Source organism: Choloepus didactylus, chromosome 14 (genome assembly GCF_015220235.1).
Source record: "Choloepus didactylus isolate mChoDid1 chromosome 14, mChoDid1.pri, whole genome shotgun sequence".
Lineage (NCBI taxonomy): Eukaryota > Metazoa > Chordata > Mammalia > Pilosa > Megalonychidae > Choloepus > Choloepus didactylus.
The window spans coordinates 52,256,714-52,275,996 of NC_051320.1; the positions used below are offsets into that span (position 1 = coordinate 52,256,714).

The following is a 19,283-nucleotide window of genomic DNA, read 5'->3' on the forward strand; positions in this document are numbered from 1 at the left end:
CATCATCCCTGCCTCTTTAACAACTGCCGTGGCGGGATGGGGAAATAACGGTTTAATTATCACCTACAGGTGAGAGGCGTGTGACAGCTCGCAGAGCTTGGAGCTTTCGGACCCGGCTTTGCGGACTAGTTGCTGTTAGCCAGGTTCAGGGACAGACAAAATCTTTCACGTTTTCCTTTCAGCCCCTCATTAAAACACTTGAAGCCTCTGCCAAGTCCTTCACTTTCTCGTGCTCCTGCTCCAGGCCTGACCTGAGGCTCCAGTTTCTGAACTACCTGGCGGCCGAGAAGCCCAGGCCATGGGATGAGGGGTCTGAGGGCGACGCCAGAGAATCTTTCGCCTCTCGATAAAGGAGCAAGGGTGTGGCACTCAACTTCCTAACTTCCTAACAGGAGTCAGAACCTATGAGGTGAGCAGCCAACCGGTCGACCTGGGGCCCAAGGTGAACGCTCTGGAGGCCGCGGCCTTGGCCCTCGCGTGCGGTTCCCGGCAGCCGACCGCTCCGCCTGGCCTCGGTGCCCCGCGACCGGCCTCTCTGCCCGGCCTTCCCCGTCCGGCCTCCACACCCTGAACTCCAGCTTCCGGCCTTCGCTCCTCAGCCTCCCGGTCGGCAGCGCCTGGGGGCAGGGCCGCGGTCACGAGGCGGCGCGTGGGGCCCGACGGCGCCGGGGGTGTGGCCGCCGCCACCATAGGGCTGGGTCGTGGGTTTGGTCGCGGGTTTGGTCCCGGGCGCCGCCGTCGACTCCGCGGTCGCCGCAGCGGCAGCCACTCGGGCGACCTGAGCAGGTGCGTTCGCCGCCGTCCCGGCCGTGCCCGCGGGCGGCTGGGCGGGGGCCTGAGCTCCTCCCCGCGGCGGGAGGGCGGGCTGAGGCCGGTGCCAGGCCCGGGGGACGGGTTTCCTGCGTCGCTCCATCGGAAAAGCGACTGAAGGATGGGGCTGGGAAGCCGCTGGGAGAAGGGCCGGGCCTGTGGTTCCCCGGACCAGGGAGGGACCGGCTCCAGAAATGGGTGTCGGGATGGAGGAGGATGCTGCGGAACAGCTGCGCGGCCTTTATCCACCCTTCTCACCTTCTCTTTAGAGTCCGGCACCAAGCCTCCAAGAAGCTTCCTTCATCTCCCACCTGGAAACAATCCCTCCTTCCTTGAGCTTTCAAGGCTCTTTATCCGAGTCTCTTTTGAGGTTTTTTCCCCTCTTTTCCTTGTACTTTCACTTTTGGTGTGAACTTAGTTTTCATGCACTCAGTGGTAGTCAATCAGTAATTGAATGAATAAGTACATATGAAGTACAGATGAATGAAATAACAAATGAGTAAATGAATAGGTACAGATGAAGTAGAGCCAAATGAGTAAATACATGAATGGTTATAAATACGTATGCAGTGGAGGCAGTGGAGGCACAGGCTTACAATTCTTATCTACTAGCGGTGGATCATTTTCCAAAAAATTATGTAAATGTTGCACCTTTGCAAATGGAATAATTTTGATTGTGATTACTTAAAAGGAGTTCTAGTTTATGCTGTTAAAAAAATAATAATCACTGGAAACACTCCCTCCTGTTTCCTCTTGGTAGTCTTAGTTTCCCAACTTCTATGACAAATACCCCACTATGAGTTTTAGAAGGTAGACAGTTCAAAATCAAGATATCAGCAAGGCTTGCTTTCTGGTTGCTGACAATCCTTGGGATTCCTTAACTTGGGCTGGTCCTCTCTTTTCTCTTCTGGGCTCCTGCTAACTTCCTGCTTCCAGCTCCTCCCTGTGACTTTCTCTTTCTAAGTCTGGATTTCATTCTGCTTTTAAAGGACTCCAGTAATCTGGGTTAAGGTGCACCCTTATTTAATTGAACCACACTTTAAATAAATAACATCTTAAAGAGTTCCTATTTATGTGGGGTTCATACTCACAGAAATGCAGATCAAGATCAAGGACTTGCCTAAATCAGGGTACTTAAATCAGTCCACCACAGGTAGTTTTTCATATATGGGTTTGCTTAAAACAAAATATCCTATGCTTTCTCTTGCTTGTATTTTGTTCTCTCCTACTTTTGACTTTTAAATAATCATTGTCACTGTAATATTATCTAAAGTATTTCTGAAAGGTAAGGGTGAATCTAAAGGTAGAACCACATAACTCTGTTTTTTGGTGACTTATTAGTAGAACCAGGCATTTCTCTGGAATTCAGAATTGTGAAGAATATTATTTGTTTTCCTGAGACAGGTGCTGACTCATTTGTGGGTGACTGAAGCAAGCTGAGAGGAAAAGGGAGACATTTATCGGTGTTGAAAGCACTTTGGAAGATGCATAGGCAGAGACTCCTTTCACATAGTCACTGCAGCAGTTCAGTTTCCAAACTTGGTTCCTTAGACTTGTTATTTGATCTCCTTAGGCCTCAGTTTCTTACTCTTGAAAATGAGGAACTTTAGCTGGGGCCCTTTCTGGAGTTAAGCTTCAGTGATTCTCTTTTATCAGGGGTAAAAGGTGAAACTGTAAGTTTCCTGGAATTCTGCTCACTTTAGCTGCTCTTCTTGGGATTCTGTAATGTTTTGCCTTACTTTCTGCAAATCATAGCTCATTCCCCTTCATCTCCACATCTGCTATGAGAGGATCTGGGAGCCTGAGATGAGAATAATAGGCCCTGGGCTGGTGTGAAGAGAGGAGGGCAATATTTTACTCTGCATTGCTACAGACTCCTGTCCTGGGTCTAACTTGTTTCCATTGCCACACAGTCTGACAATACTATATATTTACAATATGTTTAGGGAATTCTATTACTCTTAATTTGCATATACTTGAGATTAGTTCTCATAGATCACAAAATTTTGGAGCTGAAAGGACCTTAGAGATTTTTTAAGGGCACTTAAAAATCGTTTTGCAAACATACTGAAGTATTTTTGCATGCTACATTTAACAAACACAAAATCCCAAATGTGTTAAGTAAATAAAATTAATGTTACCTACTTGAGTTATTTCAAGTCTGTTGGGAGAAGTGGTGCTTGGTGAAACAGGCTGACTTTCTAAGACTTTTTTCCAAAGAGCTAGTAATGAGGCCACAAGTCATTCAGGCATGGAATGCAACAAAGCAGATATTTATGGGGCAATGACCACATACCAAACACTGTTATATTTAATCTTTTTACTTGTATTGCCCCATTTAATCCTCACTATAAACCTAAGAGCTAGGTACCATTGTAATCCCTTTTTGGCTTTCCTAAATAGAAACCATTCTTGGAAAATGGGAAAGTCATCTAGTCAAAACACAGACAGTTGGAAGCAGGATTTCTTCCAGAAACAGAATATCCCTGCTAGGAAAGTCTATATGATGTTGCTGAATGTGGTCTCTATGTGTGTTCCAGAATATACATAAACTGTGGTGCATTGTAGGTAAGTGAATTTGGGATAGGCGCCCCTAGATGGAATGATTAAGACTGACTTACATAAGTTGGTCGTTTATCATTTTGAAGATTATTAAATTCTTTTGGAACTCTAGTGGACTCTGATACTTTGGCCTAGAGCACATGCATCCTAATTTTAAAAATGTTTAGATTTACCAATTTAGGGAGTAAAAAATTGGTGACATTAAAAGGGGTCATCAGTGAATGTCACTTAAGGGCTTTGTCTTTGTGTTTGGATAGTGAGTATCAGCAATGTTGTCTCTTGGGCTAGTTTCATACCCATGGTAAGATGCTGTCTCCCAACCTCTTTCTTTAGAATGATGACAGTTCCTAGTTCAGATGCGGTATGTTGCCTACATCCCTGTAAACCAGGGACAAGATTTCCAGATGGGTTTCCAGGACCCTTATAATTAATTGTCAAGAGCAAAAGAGGAAAACAGAGACCCATAAAATAAGTGGAAGGTTATTTTGTTTCTTTTTTGTCAGCCAAGTTTAGCCCCATGGAAGGCAGAGACTAATTGCTGCCGCCTGAGAGACTAAGAGCCGATGCCAGTTTGATTTAGCTCGGGATTCTGAAACTTTCTGCCCTGAAGGGCTGGTGTGATGGAATAGACCTTCCCATTGCTCACAATATTATGAAAAAAAAACATTAAAGCTACAATTTTTATTACTTGTCCTGGAGCTAGAGTTTTAAAATGTACTTTCTTCTACACCTCCCCCACCCACCCTAAACCACTTAGCTTTCAAAAATAAACGCCCCATTCACGTGTTTGCTACAGTCAGATTCTTAGTCCTTTCCCTTTATTCCTGGGCCTTGTTTCTTTGACATGGCAAAGTAGTAGAACTGGTGCACTTCTAGGTCTTAGGATTTTTTCTTTCGTTACTATTTTACTCAGCAGCTATTAATTTTAATAACCATTTATTGAGTACCAGCTATGTGCTAGATAAAGATGAATGAGGTAACAAGTTTAAGTCACCTATGCAGGATATGAGTGACCCGTCCCCAAATAATTGCACCACAGCATGATGTGGAAGTGGTGGCAGCTCATTCTCTCTGTAGAAGAGGGTGGTTGGAGCTTAGGAATCCATCACAGATCAGGTGAATTTCAAACTGGGTTTTGAAGGCTAAAAGCCAAGAGAAGGAAGAAGAATTAAAGGGCAAGCAGACAGGACTAATGGGTGAGGAAAGGGGGGCTAGAATGAGTATGGCATTCTCAGGGAGAGACGAGGGTTCAGTGTTGCTGCAGTGGAAAGGACTTGTGAGGCTGGGGCCAGATAGTGAAGGTCCTTGAATGCCATGGAATTTAGTCTTTATCACAGCCATGATAACCTATTTTAAAAGAGTTTTAACTTGAACTTTTTAAGCAGAGGAGTGATGTGATTGGATTTTCTTTAGAGAATAGTGCTGGCAATAATGGAGAGGGAATGGGAGGAGGGAAGAGCTAGGCGACCAGAAGAAAATTAGGAGGCTGTTGCTATAGTCCAAATGAAATAGGATGTGTATAAACTAAGAGAGATATAAGAGGTATTTAGAAAATAGGACAGCATTTAATGACTGCTAGATACAGAAAATAAGATTGAAAATAACTCTGAGGTTTCAGAATTGCTTGAATGGGTAAATGGAGTTGCCACTAATGAGCATAATAATAAAAGATGAGGAAGAGGTTTTGGGAGGACAATGAATAGGGTACCGGTGGAACATCCAGGTGGACATTCCTGGGATACAGCCATGACTGTAGCTGTACAGTGAGGCCAGGTAGTTGATACATCTGCCGAACATTATGACAGGTCCTCAGTCCAAAAAGACCAATCACTTTCATAAGTCACTTAAAAAGAAGAAACAAAACCACATTAGACTTGGCTAATGACTCATCATATTTCAGGTGAGTTTTTAGAACCCCACATCTCATGTAGTTTCCACTGAAGGAAAAAAGGTTAGAGACTCAAAACAATGAGGAGTTATTATAGCCCTCGAAGAGAAACTTGAATAGAGAAACATGGACAGGAGCACTTGAAGGAATGAAGATAAGCAAATGGCAGGCATATAGCAGGCAGGAGAGATTGCTAAAAGCAGAGTTGTAGGTAGACTGGGAATACAGAGTAGAAATGTGCACTTCTTTAATGGTAAGAATATCACGAGCTTTGATTTCTCATTATATTCAATTTGTCAGGAAGAGTCAAACAGGAGATTATTCAGAGATGTGAGGGCTGGGCAGAGGGTTTGATCTTATTTTGCAGAGAAAGTGTTGGGAGACCGAACTAAGAGAAGAATAACAGGAGGAGTAAGTTAAAAATGAAAAAGATAATGATTAAGAGGAACTTTTGAGGACATTTAACAAATTCTATGACAAATAGTTGCTGACACAGAAAGAGGTAGATTGATGCAGCGTTTGCTTAGTGTTGTGACTCTAGGCTTGCTTGGAAAAAAGAATTTATTAGCCTAGCATCTTTATTTAAAAAGCATTTTTACATTTGATTGTTACGGGAACCTTCAGAAGTAGCTGCAGCTTACTTCTGTGTTATGTTTCTTTTATAAGAAATACTATTATCTTTATAAAGTAAAAATCTGGGCATTAAAGGGGTTGTAGTTTGCCTCACATCCCATGGCTGGCCAGAACACCAAGTCTTCCCGACTTTAAGTCAGCTTCCCTGTCCACTGTACCAGAGCCTTGGAACCTCGGCCTTTTGCAATGTGTCCCCTCTGCCCCCAACAGTGTCACGTCATGTAAAAGTAAAGATTGAAGGCGAAACAGAGCCAAAATCTCTGCAATGTGTAGTAGGGATGTTCACAAAGGGTTGTATATAGAGAATATCTGTGGAAATCAGATGATATTTTCAATGCAGTAGGAGATTCTACAATATAAAATAATCTCATTTAATATTCTGTGAGGCAAATAACCCCTTTATAAACTGAATAAATAAGTCTAGACTTTCAATTATGGGGTTTGCTGAAAGCAAGATACATATGTAGTAAGCTGCATTTATTTTTTTTAAATTTTTTTAAATTCATTTTATTGAGATATATTCACATACCATGCAGTCATACAAAACAAATTGTACATTCGATTGTTCACAGTACCATTACATAGCTGTGCATTCAATCCCTGACACCTTCATTACCACACACACACAAATAACAAGAATAATAATTAAAGTGAAAAAGAGCAATTAAAGTAAAAAAACACTGGGTGCCTTTGTTTGTTTGTTTGTTTTTTTCCTTCCCCCATTTTTCTACTCATCCATCCATAAACTAGACAAAGGGGAGTGTGGTCCATATGGCTTTCCCAATCACATTGTCACCCCTCATAAGCTACATTTTTATACAGTCATCTTCAAGATTCATGGGTTCTGGGTTGTAGTTTGATAGTTTCAGGTATCTACCACCAGCTACCCCAATTCATTACAACCTAAAAAGGGTTGTCTATATTGTGCATAAGAGTGCCCACCAGAGTGACCTCTCGGCTCGTTTTGGAATCTCTCTGCCACTGAAGCTTATTTCATTTCCTTTCACTTCCCCCTTTTGGTCAAGAAGATGTTCTCCATCCCACAATGCCGGGTCTACATTCCTCCCTGGGAGTCATATTCCACGTTGCCAGGGAGATTCACTCCCCTGGGTGTCAGATCCCACGGAGAGGGGAGGGCAGTGATTTCACCTGCCAAGTTGGCTTAGCTAGAGAGAGAGGGCCACATCTGGTAAGCTACATTTATTACATTATATGTGAAGACTTTGCCCATCTTGGATATTGGATATGAGAATAGGGATCTGGAGTTGGATCCCATATTTATTGGAGACCATTTAAAACATTTTGAACACCATGATTTGTAGTTAAATCCCTCTAGCTACCTTTACCATATACCAAACACCTACAGGGAGGGCACTGGCTGAGGTGAAGCTCAGCTGGAGAGACAAACCCAGCACTGGCCTTGCCCTTAATCTGACCACGGGACCCACAAAAGAGAGTCATGAATGTTAAGTCCACAACAAAGTGGGCCAGGGGAAAACCAGACAGTCTGTGGTCCTTGAGTTCCATGTCAGTATCAAAATAAAACCAAGTATACATCAAAGCAAAGAAATTATTACCAGACCCAGAGTTATTTTGAATTGATAAAAGATTAAATGCATAAAGAAAATATGGTGGTTGTGTCTCTTTACAGAGCAAACATGTAAACATATATACCTGGAAAATACATAAAACAAATGGTTAGAAATATGAGATGTATGAGAAAGTGACCAAAACAATTAGTCTGAGACTTAAAGGTCTGTTGTTTTACATGACAAATAAAGTAGACAAGAAACAAATAGGAATATAGAAAGTATCAATAATATGTTTACTCTTAAAGAATATAATTATTTATAGTCATTCATATGTATACATATAAATATATATGTGTATGTGTATATATATCCTATTTATATTTATATCCTATATATAGGATATATATATCATATATATGATACATATATATGATATATACATATGATATATATATATGATATATATATGATATATATATATGATATATATATGATATATATATATGATATATATATTTTATATATATATATATATATCATATATATATATCCTATTTGCAGAGGATTCACTTCTTCCTTGGAGCATTTATGAAAGATCAGTTACAAAAGAAAAGTCAAACTATGACTTCAGTGAATTCCAGGGTCCTTTTTATTCTTATTGGCCTTGTGCCTTAGTTTAGTTTAGCCCATGTTTTCAGCTAGCTTTGTAATAGGTTGGAATAATAAAACAAAAGGAAAACAAAACTCTGTGTTTCATGATTCTGTCAAGCTGCTCATATAATTCATCTTCCACCTTCATATACATATATCCGTATTGTGGCCCAAGCTTTATTTGGGGATTATTTCTACATTATCAAAATACATTTGATTTATGTTGTCCATGACTAATCTGAAACTATATTTGTTATATTTGATTGTGTCCTAAATCATTAATGCTATGTGTATTGTATTGCAAAAGTTACCATGTAAACATGTCTCCTCTTTTGTAGAGTTTCTCTTTTCATTAGCTTTTCTAAGTTGAAGCTTATAGAAAACCAGGGGACCATAGGAAGGCTAGCAAAATGAATATAGGTATCTCTAATACCAGTTACTTTCATGGAGAAGCAAATGGCAAATCATGTAAATCAGCATTATTCTGACTTCATTTCACTGCTCAATCCAAAGTTTAGCATTTAATACTTAAACTAGTCACTCACTAGCACCTTGTATTCCCTATAGTTTTGTGGTTAAGACCATGGACTTTGAGGCCAATTTCCTGGGTCAAATCTCAGTTCTGCCCTCACCATGTGTGTGACACTGAGCCAATTACATATCCTCTCTGTGCCTTGGTTTCTTCAGTTTCTTCGTCTGTAAAATGGAGATAAGAGTAATAACTGCCTGTAATAGGCAGAATAATGTTCTACTTCCCCAAAGATGTCCACATCCTAATCCACAGAACCTGTGAGTATATTATTTTACCTGGAAAAGGGGAATTAACATTGCAGGTGGAATTAAGATTGCTAATCAGACCTTAAAATAGGGAGATTATCCTGGATTGTTCAGGTGAGCCTAATGTAATAACAGGGTCCTCAAAAGTAGAAGTTATTAAGATGGCACTGAGGAGCTTCAGAGCTGTGTTTCCTCACAGAAGCTTTGAGCTATCAGCAAGAACAGGCAGAAATATCTCTTTTCAAAGCAGTTGAAGGACTGCTGTAACAGGATAAGCGCCAAAGCAAGAAAAAGGCTACTTAAAAGCAGTAGGATCTCATGGTGCCATGGCTGATTCCTCCCCCATCCTCTCACCAGCTTGGCATGCAGCCATACTGTGTTTCCAGTATGGATCCCTGGTCCCAGTTTTGGAGGGAGCAGAGTAATCCTCATGCACATTCTGGGGACTTGTAGGCCTTGCCCAGTATAACTTGTGGTGGCCTGAAGGACTGAACCAGGACACTGGTCATATACTCTCCATCCCAGAACTTGTCCTGCATGTAGAAAGGAGCTCACAGAGAACTCCTACAGAAAAGCTTTGGGAGAGTAGTCAAGTGACTACCCAGGGCAAGGGATTGCAAGATATAGGACATAGAGTGCAGTGCCTGGGACTATGAAGAAACTGTTTTCTTAGGGAAGAGGGGATGTTTGTATCTATGTAAAGTGGGTGGGTGGGTGGGGGTGGGATTCCTAGGGCCACATGTGTATGTCCAAGACGATCAACGGAGGCTCTGATACCTGCGAGGGAGGAATGGTATGGGACAAAAGACACGAAGAATGACAGCAAGACAAGTATTCTGATCAAGCTGCAAAGCTTTATTGAAAAGGCAGGGTATATATGCCCTGGAGGGAGAGGGGGTGGCTAATAGGGACAGGTGGCGGTCTGGGATTGGTGGCAGCTGTTGCTGGGGTGGATGGTAGATGGGCGGCTACTTGTTTAGGCGCGAACTCTTGGCGCGAACTACTACTTCCGTAAAGAAGGCTGACGCTATTCAAGGTTATTCTTAGCTCTAGCGGCTACGTTGTGCTTCCGGCATCGCTGAAGGTGCAAGCGTCCCCAACATCTCCTCCCTTTGTTTTACAAAAGGATGGAGAGAGAAATGCCGATCAAGCATTTCGTTGGCATTAACCTGCTGGGGGAAGTAGAGGCCTCACTTCCCAAGCTGCTTGTGGCTCTGTTTTCCTGGGAAGGGGGATGTTGTGCAGAGCAACCCCTACGCAAGTGAGGTGTACTTCTCAAGGAGCTCGAAAACGGCCTTTGACTGTATTTTGGCTCTCCTTTGCAGTGCTTTGCCTCGCACCCAGCGGTACCAATCATAGCATAAGCTAGAAGCATACTTTCGAGTGATATGCTGCTCCCGTAGGAGGGGGTTGCTTACCCAGTTGGGGAGGCAACATCCTGGTTTGAATCCACACCTTGGTCAGTGAGGTGAAGCCGGTGATAATGCATTTGAATAGGCCTGCCTAGCGCAGAATCAATTTGGTCTTTGACTAGTTGAATAACCTTTTTGATTGCCCAGGGTGCGAAGGAAACTATAAGGAGTATGGTTATTAAGGGGCCTAATATAGGAAGGATGTAAGGGAGGATTGCGCTGAATCCCCAGGAGGAGCTTCCTTGGGTTTCCCGTTGACGTTTGCGCTCTTGAAGCCCTTCCCTCAGTTTAGACATGGAATCTTTAATTATGCCAGAATGGTCAGTATAAAAGCAACATTCCTCGCCCAATGCAGCACAAAGTCCACCCTGTTTAAGGAAAAGTAGGTCTAAGCCCCTTCTATTTTGGAGGACAACCTCTGATAGGGATGTAAGTGATTTTTCAAGATGGGTGATGGAGGTATCAATACGGGTTAAATCTTCATCTATTGCAGCTCTGAGGTTAGAGAGGCCCTGTTGTTGGAGGGTGAGCGAGGCGATTCTGGTGCCTAGGCCAGCAAAACCTAGAAGAGAAGCAATGGTAACAGCAGTAATAATTTCTCGTTTTTCCCTGTGCGCAGTTGGGAGCCGTGCATCCCAATAGTGATAGAGGTCCTCTTTAGGACGGAAAAGGATATGGGGCAACACAGTCACCAAGACGCACATTTCTCCCGTATCGGCGAGGGCCGTTACTGAAACGCAAGGGGTGAGCCCTGTAGAGGTGCACAGCCATTTTGCCCCTGTTGGGGGTGAGGAGGACTGTGCACAAATTTTTTGTAAAGAGGTAGTGACGTTACCAACACAATTCCCGGAACGGGAGACAGATTGTAAGGTGAGACCAACCTTTTTATAGCTCCAAGGACATTGGGAGGGGTTTGTATTATGGGAAATACTAAATGAGCCATTAACGGCTACTGCATCATAATAAGGGGGCTGGGCAGAAAAGCATAGCCAACAGCTGCGAGTAAGGTTAGGATGAGAGGAGTTTAGTGAAAGAAAGGTGGCTTGTAGAATTGGCCAGAGTGGGTTGTTAGAGACTGGTTTAGGTGTAGCAGAGGGGCTTGCAAAGGAGGACTTTGTTTTAACGGAAGGGGTGGTAGTTATCTTGTTTGGCCTGCTGGTTGGGGGTTGGGGTACCAGTACCTTGTTCAGTCCAATGGCAGATGTCTGCTGCACTGTTTCTTTTTTTATTCGAAAAAGGCCTCCTGGGTCAGCTCCTTGTACATAGACCCTGATGCCCCAAGTTCTACCAATTAGCCATGAGGAATCTTTAGGCTGCCGTACGGTAAGATTTAGTTTTTGACAGTTGTAATTATCATATATGTAATTAATGGAGTGGTCACGGGGCTTACACCCAAAAGGAGCCCAGGTTAAAGTTAGGAATTTGTCAGCGGAGCTGGGTTTCCAACCGGTGGACAGTGTTAGTGTTTCACACCCCCAAGATGGACAATAATAATGGGTAGGGTCATTGCAAGATCGTTTTTCGGGGTAGCTGGACGGACATACATAGTATTGTGCCTGATTAAGGCAAGGTGTGCCTTCTGGGAACAGGATTAAATCGCAGGCATAAACAATGAAAGAAGGGTAACTTGTGGTGATTTGGGTTTGCACAATTGTTGAATCCTCCCATCGTATTAGGGTCCATTTCCAAGGCTGGTGAGGGTTCTCATCGGAGTTGGGGGGCTGACGATAGCTAAGAATTTCGCTACCTATGCCATTAAGTATGTTAAGTAGGAGAAAGTATAAGAGAGTGCCTTGGAAGGATGATGGGCGTAGCAGGAACATAGTGGTGCGGATTTACTTGTATGTTTACTTAGGGAATGCAGGCAAGGAGGATAATGCACCCACTAGCGCAAAGATAGGCGACAGCAATCAAAAATTTGTCTAACAGGCTCCAGTGCTTAGGAGAAACGGTTGCTAGTCCAGCAGCGAACAGCAGGGCCAGAAAACCAATTAGCAAGAGCCAGTGATAATTTAACTGATAACTCATGTGGTATTAGTACCGGGGTAAAAACCTGGGAGTAAGTTTTGTGGATGTGTGTAGGCCAGGCCTGGGCAGGCTGCGGCGGGAGCTCTGGGTCGAGTGGTGACAGAGGTGGGGTGCTGACGCTGGCGCGGGCAGGGCAGCTACAGCAGGAGTTGCGAGGTTATTGGAGTGTTGATGCGCTGGAGGAGAGAAGAAAAAGATTTCTCTCAGGGAGAGGCCTTTTCCCTGGAGAGGTTGTTATTAAGAGGGGGTTTTGGAGTTTGAGGGGTTTGTTTTGGCAGTGGTGAATTGACATGTTTTATTAGTCTTTCTGGGAGCCAGCGAGGGCCGTCCCTGTTTTGATCATATATGCAAGCAGAGCCTCGTCCCCAAATAATCACGGGGTCAGGCCCATTCCACTGTGATGTTAAGGGGTCACGCCACATAACAGTGGCTTGTTGCAAGTGTGTTTTGGGATGCCAGTGTCTGTCAGCTGCAGACTGTCCATTGATGTCCAGGGTTAAGAAGTTAAGAACAAAAAGAGCATGGTGTAGAAGGTCTCGGGGTCGTTGTTTTGTGAGGTTGAGAGTGCTTTCTGCTAGGCGGTACAGGGTGTTTTTTAGGGTGCGATGTGCCCGCTCTACTATTCCTTGGCCCTGGGGATTATACGGTATTCCCGTAATGTGCCTAAGTTGCAATTGCTGACAGAATGCTTGAAAGTTTTTGCTGGTATACCCAGGTCCATTATCTGTTTTAATGGTTTTAGGCTGGCCTAAAACGGTGAAGCAATGTGGTAAATGAGAGATGACATGCTTTGAGGCTTCCCCTGATTGTAAACTAGCTAGCATGAATCCACTGTACGTATCAATACAGACATGTATATATTTAAGTTGTCCAAAACTAGCGAGATGGGTGACATCCATTTGCCAGATTTCGTTTGGGATGAGCCCTTTTGGGTTGACTCCCATAAGGGGGACTGGCAGGTGAGTTACGCAGTTTTTGCAGGCTTTAACAACTTCTCTTGCCTGCTCCCTTGTAATGTTGAATTTGAGGCGGAGAGTGTTTGCATTTAGGTGGTGTTGAGCATGGGCTTGAGTGGCTAAAGTTAGGGGATCAGAAAGAACGGGACATACTAATTGGGTGGCGGCATCTGCTAGCGCGTTGCCTTTGGCTAGAGGCCCTGGTAGGCTTTGGTGGGCACGGAGGTGTCCTATAAAAAAGGGGTGGTGTCGTTTAAGAATTAATTTTTGTAAGTTTGTGAACAAAGGGACTGCATTGGTGGACGGTTTGATAAATGGAGTTGTTTCTAATAGCGGTACCGACTGGGCCACATATGCACTATCAGTGTACAAATTAAAGGGTTGGTTTTGAAGGCGAAGGAAGACTTGCAGGACTGCATAGAGCTCAACAAGTTGGGCTGAGGTGTAGGGGGAGCGTATGGAGAATGTTTGGTCTTGGATAACGTAGGCTGCGGTTCCATTTGCCGAACCATCGGTAAAGGCCAAAACAGCTGAGTTAATGGGTTTTGTTTTAGTGACCTTTGGGAAGGTGAATGGATGGATTTTGGCAAACTGGATTAATGGATCGCTTGGATAATGGTTGTTAATATTACCTAGAAAGGAGGAGCATGTGATTGCCCATTCATCGTCGGTCTGGAAAAGCCAGTGAATTTGATCTTGAGTGTATGGGACGATGAGGGAATCAGGGTCCTTACCAAACAGCTGGCGACTAGTTTGTCGGCCTTTAGTTATGAGGGCAGCTATAAGGGAAACATATGGTGAGAGCACCTTTGTTGGAGTAGCAGGGAGGTGAACCCAAAGTAATGGGTGACCCCGCCCGTTTTGTAGTTCGATATTGGATTGCCAAAGGACACCAGTAGGTGTGTGGGCTGTAGCAAGAACTATAAATATTAAAGGGTGGTGATAATTTATTTGATAGCAAGTTTGGTTTTGGATAGCTTGATTGATGATGGTAAGTGCCTGCCTTGCCTCTGGAGTTAGGCTTCTATGAGAGGAGGGATTAGCGTCCCCTTTTAAGATATTATTGAGTGGAACAAGCGTTTCAGTGGATAATTTTAGATAGGGGCGAAGCCATTGAATGTCTCCTAAAAGTTTTTGAAAATCATTTAACGTTAGCAGATGGGAGGTTCGCAATTGAATGCGGGGTGTTAAAACTTGTTGATGTCAAAGCTCGAATCCTAGATAGGAGAAGGGATCTGAAGTTTGTATTTTGTCAGGGGCTATTTGAAGACCCGCTGCTGTTAGCTGGTTAAGGAGATCTTGAAAACAGGAATGTAGTTTGGATATGTCCTGGCCTGCCGGTAAAATATCATCCATATAATGAAGGATGTAGATTTGCGGCCATAGTTGTCTGACAGGGGTAATGGTTTCAGCAACAAATTTCTGGCACAAGGTTGGGCTATTGGCCATGCCCTGTGGCAGGACTTTCCACTGAAACCGGGGCATAGGGCCTTGAAAGTTGATTTGAGGGACACTAAAGGCGAAGTGCTGCCTATCTTCTGGGTGGAGGGGTATGGAGAAAAAACAATCTTTTAAATCTATAACTATTTTGTGAAAACCGAAAGGGATGCCAACCGGCGAAGGAAGGCCAGGTTGCAGTGCTCCCATGGGTATCATTGCTTTGTTTATGGCGTGCAAATCTTGCAACAATCTCCATTTGCCTGATTTTTTTTTGATTACAAAGATAGGAGTATTCCAAGGGGACTGGGTAGGTTCAATATGTCCGGCAGTAAGTTGTTCCTGTACTAACTTTATAGCCGCTAGGGTTTTTTCTCGAGTTAGAGGCCATTGATCAACCCATACTGGCTCCACCGATTTCCAAGATATGTTCTCAGCATGGGGTACAGGGATGTCAATGGCCATTAGGTTAAATCCTGTGAGAACCTGAGTCCTGTTCTGGCCGCTTTAGGTGTGACAGAGATAGGTTGCTTTATTCCTTGGTTAGTTTTACCTAAGCCTTTGCCAGGGAGGAAATTCATTTTTAGCATTTGGGCAGCGATTGTATCATTAGGGCTGCACATAAAGACTTTCATTTGGGCTAAGACGTCTCTACCCCAGAGATTAACGGGGAGATGGGGAATTATATATGGTATAACTGTACCAGTGTTGCCTTCTTCATCTTCCCAAGTTAGGGCTTGTGAGCTTTGTAGGGGATTTGTGGCTTCCCCTATTCCCTGTAGGTGGGTGGCAGCAGGCGTAAGAGGCCAAGATTTAGGCCAGTGATTTGAAGATATGATTGTAGCGTCAGCCCCTGTGTCTAAAACTCCCTCAAAGGACTTACCATTTAGTTTTAACTTTAGGGTGGGCCGATTATGGGATATTGGCTGTGCCCAAAAAATGTCAGAGGATCCAGGGCCTTCTGTGGCTCGCTGGGTTTTTTTGAAGTTTGAGTTAATATGTTAAAGGGGGAGGATTACAAGCTGTGCTATTCGGGTGCCGGGAGGAATAGAGACAATGTTGCTTGAGGTGGCTGCGATTATTTTTATTTCACCCTTAAAATCATTATCCAGCACACCTGGGGTGATTTGAATCCTGTGAAGGGCGGTACTGGCTCTTCCTAAGATGAGGCCAAAGGTGTTTGAGGGTAATGGTCCATAGACTCCTGTTGGTATGAGGAGAGGACTGTTTTCTGAGGTTAATATTGATTCGGAGGTGGTACAGAGGTCCATCCCTGCGCTTCCTGCTGTTGCTCTCCATAAGTCTGTGACATGGCAGCGTGGTTTATGGCAGGGAGAGCTGGTATCGTGACTGAGGATGACTGAACAAACCGTATTGCCCCTGGGTTCATTCTGGTTGGGGCCTGGGGCCGGCCCCCTTGGGAGTTTCCCTGGGGCTTAGACTTAAGGGGTTGACCATTTATGTCTGTCCGAGAATGGCATTCAGATGCCCAATGGAATCCTCTTTTGCAGCGGGGGCAAATAGAAGGCGGCAATGGAGACTTGCTTGTTATGGGTGAGGGGGAATAGGTTTGTGGCTTGGGGCAGTTTTTTGAAAAATGGCCAGGCTGCTTGCAGTTATAGCATGTGGGGGGAGGCTTTGTTTTTGCTGTGAAATTTTGGAGAGCGGCACCAATGGCTATTCCAAGAGTTTGAGTGGGCCTGATGCCCGAACAGAGTTTTATATAATTATTGAGTTCGGTATTGTGAAAGGGACGAATAGCGGCTTGACAGGCAGCGTTAGCGTTTTCATAGGCCAGGTGTTTAATAAAATGGCTTTCATTTTCGCTAGCCCCAAATAGGCGTTCAGCCGTGTTTTGTAAGCGGCTGAGGAAATCACTGTATGGTTCATCGGGCCCCTGCCGTAATTTGGCAAGAGAGGAAGTGGCAGCGCCTTTTTGCGGAAGTTTTTTCCAGGCTCTGAGCGCAGCTGTTTGTATTTGCGCAAGGAGGCCTTGGGGGTACTGAGCTTGGCTATGGTTTTGGTGGAAAGGGCTTTGACCTAAGAATTTATTTAACGTCCAACCCTTGGAATCACTTTTATTAGCATTATGGGTGGCATATTTTTTACAATGTTCCTCATAATCGGATTTCCACAGTAGGAGATCGCCACCAGACAGGGCAGCTCTAGCTAGTTGGGACCAATCGTTAGGAATGAGTTCCTTTTCACTGAGGCTTTCTAACAGGGTAAGCATGAAGGGGGCGGTAGCACCATAGTCATTTACTGCCTTTTTTAATTTCTCTAGATATTTTAAACTGAGTTTTTTATATTTGGTTGTGGAAGTGGAAGGGGTCTCTTCCTGCTCTTCATCACTATGGTTTTGGGTAACATCTTCCTCGCTGTCGCTATCGGAGCTGGCGCCATTTTCTGAGATATTGGCGCCATGTTGAGCGCTGTCGGCGCCATTTTGAGAGTTCTGACTGCGTGTTACTGGAAAGGCATAAGTGTGATGAGTGCAATGAGGGCGAGACGGGTGAGTATTTTCTGGGAGTGCAAGGGCCGCAACGCTTTGAGTCGCTGCCCGAAGGTCAGCAAGCAAATTGGCAGCTCGCAGCCGCTCCTGATTAAAGGCTTCCTTAAAACTATCGGCATGTAGCCGGAGATTTTTTGCGGCTTCTTCTAGCGCATTGAACTGAGGCAGGGACGTAACTGGATAAAAATGAGGATGTGGTTTTGGAGGACTGGGTGCGGTTGGAAAATCAGGTGCATAAGGGGGAGGCTGAAATGTAGGAAGGGCATTTTCCTCCGGAGGGGGAGGGATTTTTACTTCTGCTTCAATTCCTTGCAGATGGGGCGATAAGCCGGCCTGACTGACCGGGGTGCCTGGTCTATTTTCATCTTGGAGTTGCTCAGGCATATCAATAGTTATTGAGCCGCAGACTGAGGCGGGGCGAGAGTGCTCTCTTAAAGCTTCCTCTCCTTTTTTGCAGAGGTTTTGAATGTCCGGAGCTGAAGAATGGACTTTTAAAATTTCATGAATTAGATTCCAGTAAGTAAAAGCAGTGACCAGGACCCTCTCAGGACCGAAGGTTCGGTAGTAGTCCTTTAAGCAATCACCGGCCCTTTGCCAGCATCGCTGATCTATGGTACCTTCCTGGGGGAACCAAGGGCAAGTTTTTAGTAGAAAGTTGAAGAAGTGTGTGAGATCCTTTTTCTTAACTCTAGTTCCTCGTGCCTTGAGCGATTGTTTGACCTGGCTAACATATAATTCCTGTTGGGAAGTTACTTGTCCCATAATGGGGATGGGGGCTTACCTTTAGAAGTTGCCGGGTTGGGAAGATTTCCTTTTCATTCGCCGTCACTGATCAATTGCTGAGCGGATCTGTCTTGCGAGCTAGTCCCTTCGCGGCGATCCTGGTCACAGTGATTGTGAGAGGCCTCTCCTGGTGCGGCGTTCCGTCCCTCACAAGGCTCGAGCCCCACGTTGGGCGCCAGTTGTCCCGGCCCGCGGGACGATCAACGGAGGTTCTGATACCTGTGAGGGAGGAATGGTATGGGACAAGAGACACGAAGAATGACAGCAAGACAAGTATTCTGATCAAGCTGCAAAGCTTTATTGAAAAGGCAGGGTATATATGCCCTGGAGGGAGAGGGGGTGGCTAATAGGGACAGGTGGCGGTCTGGGATTGGTGGCAGCTGTTGCTGGGGTGGATGGTAGATGGGCGGCTACTTGTTTAGGCGCGAACTCTTGGCGCGAACTACTACTTCCGTAAAGAAGGCTGATGCTATTCAAGGTTATTCTTAGCTCTAGCGGCCATGTTGTGCTTCCGGCATCGCTGAAGGTGCAAGCGTCCCCAACACATACCCAGCACTTTAGTCTTGAGCTGTTCTCCAAACTCATTGTGTAAAGATCCAAGGAGAGCATTCTCACAGGTCAATCTGCAAAAACTGGAAAAGGTGTTTTCTTTTTGCCTTTTGTTTTTTTGCTACCTCCTGGCATTCAAGGAAAGCTCTGTCATAACACTAGCTGGATACAAGTCTAAAGAATATACACTTCGCAGTCTAAACTCAGATAGAACACACTAAAATTTCAAAATGTCAAGGTTTCACCAAAATATTACAGAACATACAAGGAAACAGGAAGTGATGACCCAGGCAAAGGAGAAGATTAAAGCATTAGAAACCATCAATGAGGAGGACCAGACTTGGGACATAACAGACAAAGACTTTTAAAGAATGGTCCTTGTGCTGGTTTGAATGTATTATGTCCCCCAGAAAAAGCCATATTCTTTGGTGCAATCTTGTGGGGCAGACAGAATAGTGGGGATTAAGTTGGAATGTTTGGATTAGGTTGTTTGCATGGAGATGTGCCCCACCCAGCTGTGGGAGGTGACTCTGGTGGGAAACTCCCATGGAGGTGTGGCCCCACCCATTCCGGGTGGGCCTTGATCAGTGGAGCCATATAAATGAGCTGGCTCAAGGAGAGGAAATAGAGTGCAGCTGTGAGTGACGTTTTGAAGAGGAGCAAGCTTGCTAGAGAGGAACGTCCTGGGAGAAAGCCATTTTGAAACCAGAACTTTGGAGCAGACGCCAGCCACGTGCCTTCCCAGCTAACAGA

At 44.5% G+C, this 19,283-nt stretch overlaps 1 protein-coding gene across 2 annotated transcripts in view; it reads left to right on the forward strand.

Moving 5' to 3' along the window:
• Positions 1–676: 676 nt before the first annotated feature.
• Positions 677–19,283, forward strand: part of CPQ (carboxypeptidase Q) — a 533,282-nt gene continuing 514,675 nt past the window's right edge. For both annotated transcript variants that reach the window (XM_037802736.1, XM_037802738.1), the window contains exon 1: positions 677–786. The gene's annotated coding sequence lies outside the window, so the exon portion shown is untranslated. The remainder of the gene's footprint in view (positions 787–19,283) is intronic.